Source organism: Opisthocomus hoazin, chromosome 1 (assembly GCF_030867145.1).
Source record: "Opisthocomus hoazin isolate bOpiHoa1 chromosome 1, bOpiHoa1.hap1, whole genome shotgun sequence".
In the NCBI taxonomy this organism is placed as follows: Eukaryota; Metazoa; Chordata; class Aves; order Opisthocomiformes; family Opisthocomidae; genus Opisthocomus; species Opisthocomus hoazin.
In genome coordinates, this window is record NC_134414.1 from 123,160,652 (window position 1) to 123,169,941 (window position 9,290).

Here is a 9,290-nt window from a genome sequence, read left to right on the forward strand (position 1 = left end):
GCAGACAGCAGCATGATGCCTCAGGTACACGCTGGGTTGGCACAGTGCTCCCTGAGGATGGCTGACCAAGCTCTGGCTTGGGGCGCAGTGTGGCACTCCGAGTGAGGTGTTTCTCCTACAGCACCCCCACCAGCCCATCAGCTACACAGGCAGGAGACCCTCCATCGTAACTACCAGCCCAGCCCAGGTGGCTTATAGGGTCTCAAAGGATTACCACGCAGCCAGAAATCAGCTGGGAATGCTCTCCTGTAAGCACATCCGATGGGCAGGTACCTGCACGTGGGGCACCCTGGACCAGTGCTGCTCGCAGGGACAGTAAGGCCCCAGGGAGCCGCACTGGGAGGGCTGAGACCAGGTGACTGCTGGCCACAGCCCCAGAAGCAAGCACTGTGGTGGCATCGGCAGCAGCGTGGCATCGTGCCATCGGCACCGCGTGGCCTGGGGCATGATGCTGCTCCTGCCGGCAGGTGCCAGGGACATGGAGGGAGGCTGACAGGGGCACATCCCAGGCAGGGGGAACCCAGCCTCTCAGGCACGTAGCCAAACAGCAGCGAGGGGCTCAAACCAGAGACACTCTCTGGAAGAATTTGTTTGGGTTTTTGGGGGAGGAGGGTGCAGAGGTTTGGTTGTTTGGGGGGCTTTGGGGTGATTTTTTTGATTTGGGGGTTTTTTGTTGTTTTTTTGTTTGTTTCATGTTTGGGTTTTTTCTTCTCCCCCCCCCCCCCCCAGGAACGTTGGTGGCACAACTCATTTATCCCGGAGCCACATTGCTCCCACTGTGCTGCTGGGGCATCGACTGAACGGCTAAATTAGCTCAGGGATTCACAAGCAAAAACCAACTGTAAAACAAGTCCTTTTGCTTGATCCCATGGGACTCTTAGAGGGAACGAGATTCATGTAACAAACCAAAACAAACATGAAGTCCCTCCTTCCCCCGTTTAATAAACTGATTCATACAACAGCCTGCGGGGCCAGGAGATAGAGGCAGAGGCTCCTCGCTGCAAGGCTCGTGCCTCCATTAGCCAGCTCCCCACCAGCCTGTGCGCGCAGCTCCCATAGCACCATGCAGCTCTCCTGAAAGCCAAATGCAGGCTGGGCGGATGAGCTGTTGCAGCAGACAGGGATCCCTGAAGGATCTCGTCTGTCCCCTGCCACCCACCGCTGTTGCAATGAAATGGAGCAGAGGAGCAGCTCTGTTTTGGGGGAAGAGGGTGCAATGCAAGACTGAAACGTGCACGCTGCCTCCACAGAGCAGGTGAGCAGACAGGGCAGAGGCTGGTGGAGCGCCCCAGCATGCCTGTTGGTGAGGAGGGGCCGTGTGTCCCACGGCAGTAGGACACAGCCATGCACATAACCATAACTGCATGGTAGGCTTCCATTCCCTGCTACAGGATGAAAACCCTCCCATCTCAGAAAGAAAGGGATGAAGAAGTTTGCTTTCCAAGAGCAACCTGCTGCCAGCAGTGCCCCAGGGATGATCTTGCTGACAGCAAGCCAACCCGCTTACCACTTCGGAGGAGCAAAAAGCATCTCTGCTACAGCGACAGAGCAAATGGAAAGGAAAGTTGGAATTCAACCTCAGTAAGCTTCCGACAGTCAGTGTGCAGATAAACACACACACGGGGACAGTTTAACTCCAAGCTTGCTACTCCAATGATGCATGAGTCGCTGTTTACATTTGCAATAGAGAAACCGGAGAGAATAGGATTGCCTGGCCCAGTCCTATCACCAGCAACGACAATGCTCTGTGGACAAAACCAACAGCTTCTTCTTCCTGGGAGTGCACATTCCAAAACTTAACTCTTTTCCTTCCTGGGAAATCAGTGCAACCAGACCTACAGCACGGCTATTAACTACGCCAGGCAGGGTAAAGACAGAGGATCAGAGAATCCTTTACAAAGACAGCATTGCCATTAGAAACCACATCAGGGAAGCCACATCCATGGGGAGAAAGATCCCCCTACTCTATTTTCCTGGGGATGACACCAGATGAAAAGCAAGGGGGAAATGTGCTTCTTGATGAAGAAGTTTGCTTTCAGAAGAAAAGGTCCCTGCCCGTTCCTACAAGGAGCAGAGGATTTGCCTCCTCCAAGCCAGGTGGTGTCCATGGGGATTAAACACAACTGACCTCTAGCTCTTGGCACAGCCTGGCCACCACCAGCACCTGAGCAGCAGGGCAGCACAATCTCCCACTCCAGAGCACAAGGCTGGAGGTCAGGTTGCCCACAGCATTGGTTTTGGCCTTCACACAGGTGGTGACCATCTTTAATTGCATGCTTCCATACCTGTTCTCCTTCCTTTTGCCTCCCTGGACCCCTTTGCAGGCACCCTTTTTGGATGCTGCTCAGCACTTTGGGCCAAAGCTTTCCAGAAAAGCACCACCACAAATGCAGCATGGAAAGTTTTACCAAGCCCAGTGCAGCTGGGATGAATTTAGACTCTATCTAAAAGAGCACAGCAGCAATCGGGAACATCCACGGTTACCTGGAAACCTCCTGCACAGATGCACAGACAAGTGCTGACCAGACACTCGCCTTGCATACTGCAAGGAACCTGGGGAGGGATGGGGATAAGGCAGGATCTCTCCCACAACAGGGCAGAAATGCTACGGAAGCTCTTGAGGATGGAGGAGGCAACCCCACGGTCAATGTTGGTTTTTAAGGGGAACAGACTGCTGGCACCCAAAAGCAATAAGGCAAGCATAGAGGAGAAGCTGTAGCCCAGATCCCCTGTCTGGTTATACGGCCCCCATGACCTCCCTCACATCATTTCAGTGCCTGGGGTTAGGGCAGCTGTGGTTTCCTTTGCCCACAGCCATCACATTTGCTGCTGGCTGCCATCCATTGCAGCAGAGGGCACAGCCTACCTCACCTCCTGAAAAGTAGCGATGAACCCCACCTTCCAAAGGAAACCAGACCTCAAACCATGTCTTGGACAAATCTGGCTTTGCATAGGAAGGGTTTTCAGGCACTGCCAAAGTTGCCTGCTCTGGGAGAAAAAAAAAAATCCCAATTCTTAAAAGGGAGGGTTCCCCCATGAGCTTTTGGCATTGCTATGCAACATCCCAGGTGAAAGCAGACTGCTCTGGGAGGAGCACAAGCTCTAGGGCCTCTGCTCAGCCCCATGGCTCTACCACCTTCTCACCCCCACCTGAGCCAGCCCTCAACAATGACCTGCCCTCTGCATCTCTACTCACACAGACAAGCACGCTGGGGCTCCCCGAGCACCGAAGCGCAGGTGGCAAAGGAACTAGAGACTAATTTGAAGGAGTAGGATCTCAGCAGAGAGGCTGAAGGGGGCAAAGACAGCAGATCCCTTTCCTCCCAGCCCCTCCTCACCCTTCAGGTTGTGCAACCTGCCCTGGAGCATCACGGATGGGAGCCCTGCTCCCCAAAGGCTTTTTGGAGGTGAAAGGCAAATGGTGCCTGCTTGGCTGTAAACATCTCAGTGCCTTGCAAAGGGCAGCTGCAGAGGCTGCTTTTGTGACCAAACAGGGAGGGGGAATACAGCCCAGGGGTGCAGGCTATAGGCAGGCTCTCCTAAAATGCCTCCTCTGTCCTTGCTTCACAGATATCAGGAGACACATCCCCCACCCAGAAACGCCTTTGTCGCATACCCACAGTGACTGGGGAGGGACAGAAGGATGGGGAGGGATGGAGGCTGCAGCCTCAAAAGCGAGGGGCTGCTGCCAGGCAGGGTAGGGGGATGCGGGGAAGAGAGCAGCGTTAGCCAAGATAATCTGGCAGTCTTGGGGGATGTACTAGAAGCCTACAGATAATCAGGGGAGCTAGTGCAACAGACTTTGAAGTCTGCTGTCAGGTTTTCTCAGCCCAGCTCAGACATCAAAGGCAGCTAGTTACTTCCTCCAATTACAGAGCAGGAGCTGGCCGGCTGCCTGGCTTCCCCAAGGCCGGCCGGCTCAGCCACGATCCCCTGGGCATATTCTCGTGGGCAGAAGCCTCCTGATGGAGCACAAATGCCCGAATCCTCCAGCTCCTGCCAGAGTCAGGCTTGCTTTACTGCAAGCTCGCCTTGCAGCTTCATGTGGGCTTTCGCCTTGGGCTGTTGGAGCTGAGTGAGATCTCGGTGGATAAAGATCTCCCCACTGATGTGCTGCCGAACCAAACCGCCCACCAGTTCCAGGGAAACCAGGCAGCCACAAACACAGGGGGAAGCCTAGCAAAGGTGAAGAAAACAGTGACCTTTTCTCACGGTGGTGGGAAGGACTGCTTCTGTCGCTGAAATCCTGCATGTCCTGGACCCTTGTGCGACATGGCTCCAACACACAGCAAGGACAGGGTCTTCATAAGCAAAACCCACAGAAGCACAGAAAGGCTGCTGTGATTGTTTTGCACTGAAAAACACAGTATCACTAGTACAGGAACTGAAACAAATCATTTAAAAAAAAAAAAAGGCAATTGACATCCAAGAGCAGAACAGGCTTGAAAGCAGAGAAACACCTGTCCTGTGCAACTGCAGCTTCCTAGGACACTAGCCACCCTCAGCAGTGATCAGCCACGGCTGGCCTAGGAGGAGAACACCCATAGCTCTTTTTTGGTGAACCGGTGTTTGGTCACATTTGCACCACCATTTTCACTGCAAAAAGTCAGACAAGAACAAAATCGGTCAGGGCACTGCAGAGACACCAAAGTCCTTCAGGAAAGTGGGATGGGTTACTCCTGCTTCACTGCCGCAGCAGCAGGCAAACACACTTGCTCTGAATCTGCTCTGCTAGGGGGACATAAGCAGAGCCTGAACTGCATGGCTCAAATATCTTATCCTAATAAAAAGCGCTCTTTAGCAACCCCCCCTTTTATTATTTATTTTAAAAGTCTACTACCCACACAAAAGGGCTGAAAAGCCTCACTCTCCTACAGCCACCAGTCTTTGTAGTTTGGGCCTACACTGCATTTCTGATATAAATCTCCTGGACATCTCACCTTCGCTGCAGGTGGCAGAGCTCAGGGAGGGGCACAACGTGCTGCTGGGGACCAGGAGGGATGCTGCACCGAGGGAGGTAATTCATCTCCTCCCTGCCAGCTCCTCGCAGGAGCAGCCAGGAAGGAGCCAGCTCTTGTGGCACCTTGGCAAAGAGGCATTGCCCAGCAGCTGCCCTTTCCTGCGCTGTGTCAGACCATGCTCCTCTGGCTGCAGGGCTTGGCTCCGAGGCGGCGCAGCCTGCCCTCCATAAACCCCGGCGATCCCCCACCACAGCACACAGGGCCTGACCACGTCACCAAGCAGTTGCAAGCGCAGCCCCTGCCCAGCTTGGCTCCTGCGAAGCACCGGGTGCTGCCACGCACTGCCCCCGGACCTCTCCATGCTGGCGTTTGAAGCGGCATCAGCATCTTCTAAGCAAGCAGCATCATAAAAGACTGAAGCAGAGCAGCAGAGGGTTTAGCCTGGTTGTTTTGGTTCCCGATGGACAGAGTGAGGGCAGAGGCCAGGGAAGAGAGGAGGGAGGTTAAGAGAGGGAAAGAGGGGGAGCATCGCAGAGGGCTGGTGTTCAGTAGGAACTTCTGTGGGGGAATACAGAACAGTATTACGTGTTGGGAGAGAAGCTAGGTTTTAATTTTAAGCCACTTATTTAGGTCTCTAAGTTATAGAGATGCTGCACTTCAAAACTAATTAGATTGACAGAGCCTGGATTCGATTACAGGATTTCCAGAAGCAAGAGGGTTTAAAAAAAAAATTAAATAGCTGCCCTGGAAACGTTAGCAAGGGAATTAAACAGCCATTGCTGTAGCCAATTGTTAAATACATATAAGCTGGGAAAAATGACAACTCCAGCTGCCAAAACCCACTGCACCGGTGGCTGCGGTATGGAGCTGCCCGCTTAACAGGCCTGAGTGGAAGATGCACAAAACGTGTTACCCAGTACTAGAGGAAGGCAGAAGGTCTCCAAGGCCCTTCAGGAAGCCCCTTCACGCAACACGTGCCTGATTCTGATGGCAGCGCATGAATCTGAAAGCGCATGGATTCTTCCCTGCCCTGAACGCGCTGCAGTGAGCAGAGTATCTGGGAGCCGTAGGCAGCCAGCTGCGGGGCTGGGGCCGAAGAAGGAGAGGCTGTAGGTCCCACTGAGCAGCACAAGGGCTACCCAGGGAAACCCCGCCACCTACATAGACATAAAGTCCCATCCTTACCAGTGAGGACACTAAGGCTCTGTCCACACAGGCAGAGTGTGGCCATCCCAGCACAAAGAAGAACATGGGAGTGACACACGGCTATGCTCCTGAAGTGAGAAAGCAAGGTAGCAATGGCAGAACTACACTCATAGCTCACCTAGCGTCAAAGCCTTTGCTCATCTACCCGAAACAATTCCATCTTTCGCACTCCTCTGAGGTCATGGGAAAAGCAGCAGCTTCAGAAGGTCTAAGAGCAGCCCTTTCTAAAATCCTAAAACTGCCAACTGCAGTTCCTCTTGAAGTGCCTAAAGCATCCTTCATCCATGAATACGAAACTTCTTTCCAAGTATACATATGCAGGTGTCCAAAGAAATTCATCTTGGGGACTGAGGGGTTGCCAGAGCGGCCTTGACTCAAAATCTTCCATTAACATGCTGTTCAGTGGACTGGATGTGTTTAGCTACCAGACAGATGTGCCTGGCCATGCAGTAGATGTTCTGTTCCTATATGACACCTTTTCACCCTCCTCGGCATCGGTTTGGGTTGAGCACTCTGGGCAACACCAACCCATGTCGCCCTCATTGCCACACAAGCATCCCAAGAGCAGAACACGGTGCAGGCAATATTGGTGCTGTTGCTGCTGGTATCCTCCACTTGCACTAAAGAAGGAAGTCTTGGCGATAGTCACAAAAAGGCTAAGTTCTATTTACGCTAAGCCAAACAAATTTCCTTCAAACAAAAGGCAGGAGCTGCAGTGAAGTGCAGGGAAAGCCTGTGGGGTGCACAGCTTCGATCAGACAGAGACGTCAGGAAGAGCTGCAAATGTACAAACTGGATCTCACTTCTTTGTGCTCCAATTGTCAGTCTCAGTGTGAAAGCAACTCCTCCTTCAGTGTTGCCACTAAAGGGCTTGATAAAGGATGCGCACAGTACTACAACAGAGCAGCAGTTATTTTACTTTCACCTGACACCTTCCACCTAAGGGAGCTTGCAGCACCTCCCCTGCTACTCCCAGAGACTTGGAGAACATCTCTCACCACTGAAATGTGGGTCTCGGTCAAGTTGGAAAGAGGTGACACCCAGATGACACACTGCTGCCACCAGTGACACAAGGTATGGGAGGGTTTAAACACAGCAATGCCATGCCCAAGGGTCCTGAGAGCCATCTCATTAGCACTGTATACAGTCAAGTGGAGGAAGGGGAAGTTAATGAATAGCAACTTATAAAAGACCTTTCTGGATGAATGCAGGGGACTGTGGAAGAAAGAGAGAAAGAAAAAGATAATGGCACCAGGCAAGGACAGGTCAGCATGCACCTGAAAGGCTGCAGGAAAATCCATCAGCTTCAAAAGGACCTTAACATCTTGTTTCTAAAGAAAACGTATACTTCTGCCAGGCTGGGGCCTCAGAGCTCAGCTGCTGAAGGGGCTCTCCCTGAAGCATCAGAGACAGATATTTCGGAGCTAGGGGAAGAGGCTATGCTCGTTAGCCCACAGTGATGGCGTGCTGGGGAGAAGACAGTGGGCAGTGACAGAAAACAGCCGGTAAGGTCTGTCCCTGTGCAAAAAGGCCAAACACTCGATAAAGTAGAAAGATGTATTACCCTTTTCATTGCTGGAAGACTCACCTCATGGCCATGATTTTGCTCTAAATAAATACTTCAGGAAGCCTGGTCACTCACTATTGGTACAGCTATCAGAAGAGACAGCTTCAGAGGGACTGGACACTGCAGATAACACACCAGGGACCTCAGTATGAGATTTGGCTGACTCCAGTAGTCACAGGGTAGAAAAGCTGCATGACTGAAGACTAGGAGCTTGCACAAGGATATACAACACAATTAGAGTGGCTTGGATCCGTTCTGCTAGTGGTAATACAAGGACTATTCTTATGCCAAGGCAGAGATACTACACAAGTAACAAAATCGAGATTAAAATCCATCCTGGAGCTGTTTCCACAAAAACATAAGATACATGAGAATGGTTGTTACAGAGATCTTGAGGACCCATCATCTGTTTCTTGGCTGAATAACGATTACAGCTGTCTGCTGTGGCTTCCTCCCTCGTTCCCTAGCCCATCACTAGAGGGAGCTGCCATTACCTCATTTCTCTCAGCCCCTACCTGCCTGGCCAATTCTTTTATCCATTTATCTCACCTAATTCTCATGCCTTAGGTGGCCTGCACTTTTCTTCACAGCTAATGGTGAGAAATGGGTACCTTCAGGTTCTCCTTACTCTAAAACGCATGTCAGATAAATTGCGTTCTTTAGGTATTTGTTTCTCAAGTCCAGTGCGGCTAGCCTGTGTGTTGAAGATGAATCCTATCACAGTTACCATGAGAAATGGCCTTGCTTCATACTAGGTACAAATGTTCAACACAGCGGTCGCTTGTCTGAAACTCACAGACACTGAGCAGGATTTGTGTTACAATAGCAAGCAGACGCTCGGAAGAAAGCAGGCCAAACTCATCTTATTTCCCAAGAAAATCTGTCCCTTCTGCTTTGTCAAAGGCAATCTGAATGTCCCTTTGGAGTTATTTCCCCATCAGAGATGCTTAGTTTCCTTGCATATTGTCTGGAGTCCTCATGAGGAAAGAGACTACAAAACATTTGTGCGCATGTGTGTCTGGTACCAGCCTTACAGATGATCCATGGTGGGCACTGGGCTGGAGTTCTGCAGCCTGAGCTCTCAGCAGATGATTCAAGGATGCACCACAACAACATACCCCCCACTCTCTCTCTGAGAGATGAACACAAAAGAGCACGGTCCTTTAGAGATGCAGAGACAAACATCAGTCTAGATGGCAAAGGCAAGAAGAGACTCCTGAAGGAAAGAACGCGAAATGAAAGGGGAGGCAGAGGGAAGAAAACATGGAGAAAGTAAGCAAATAAGGTTGGGGACAGAAGGAAAGAGAATGTACCTGGACACCAAAGGGGAAGTTAGTACTCCTGTACTTGCACTCAGAACCTGCATTTGGCTGTAGCCATGTACAGCATTCACATATCCAGGCAGATGCTTAGCACCATGGATATTTACCCTGTTTACCATAGCCCCAACATGCCAGCCACTGCACACCATGCCCAGGACCTTTGTAGAGCTGAAGTCAGCACAGGGGCAACAAGTGCCACAAAGGCAACACCAGTACTGCCCTCTCAGACATCTC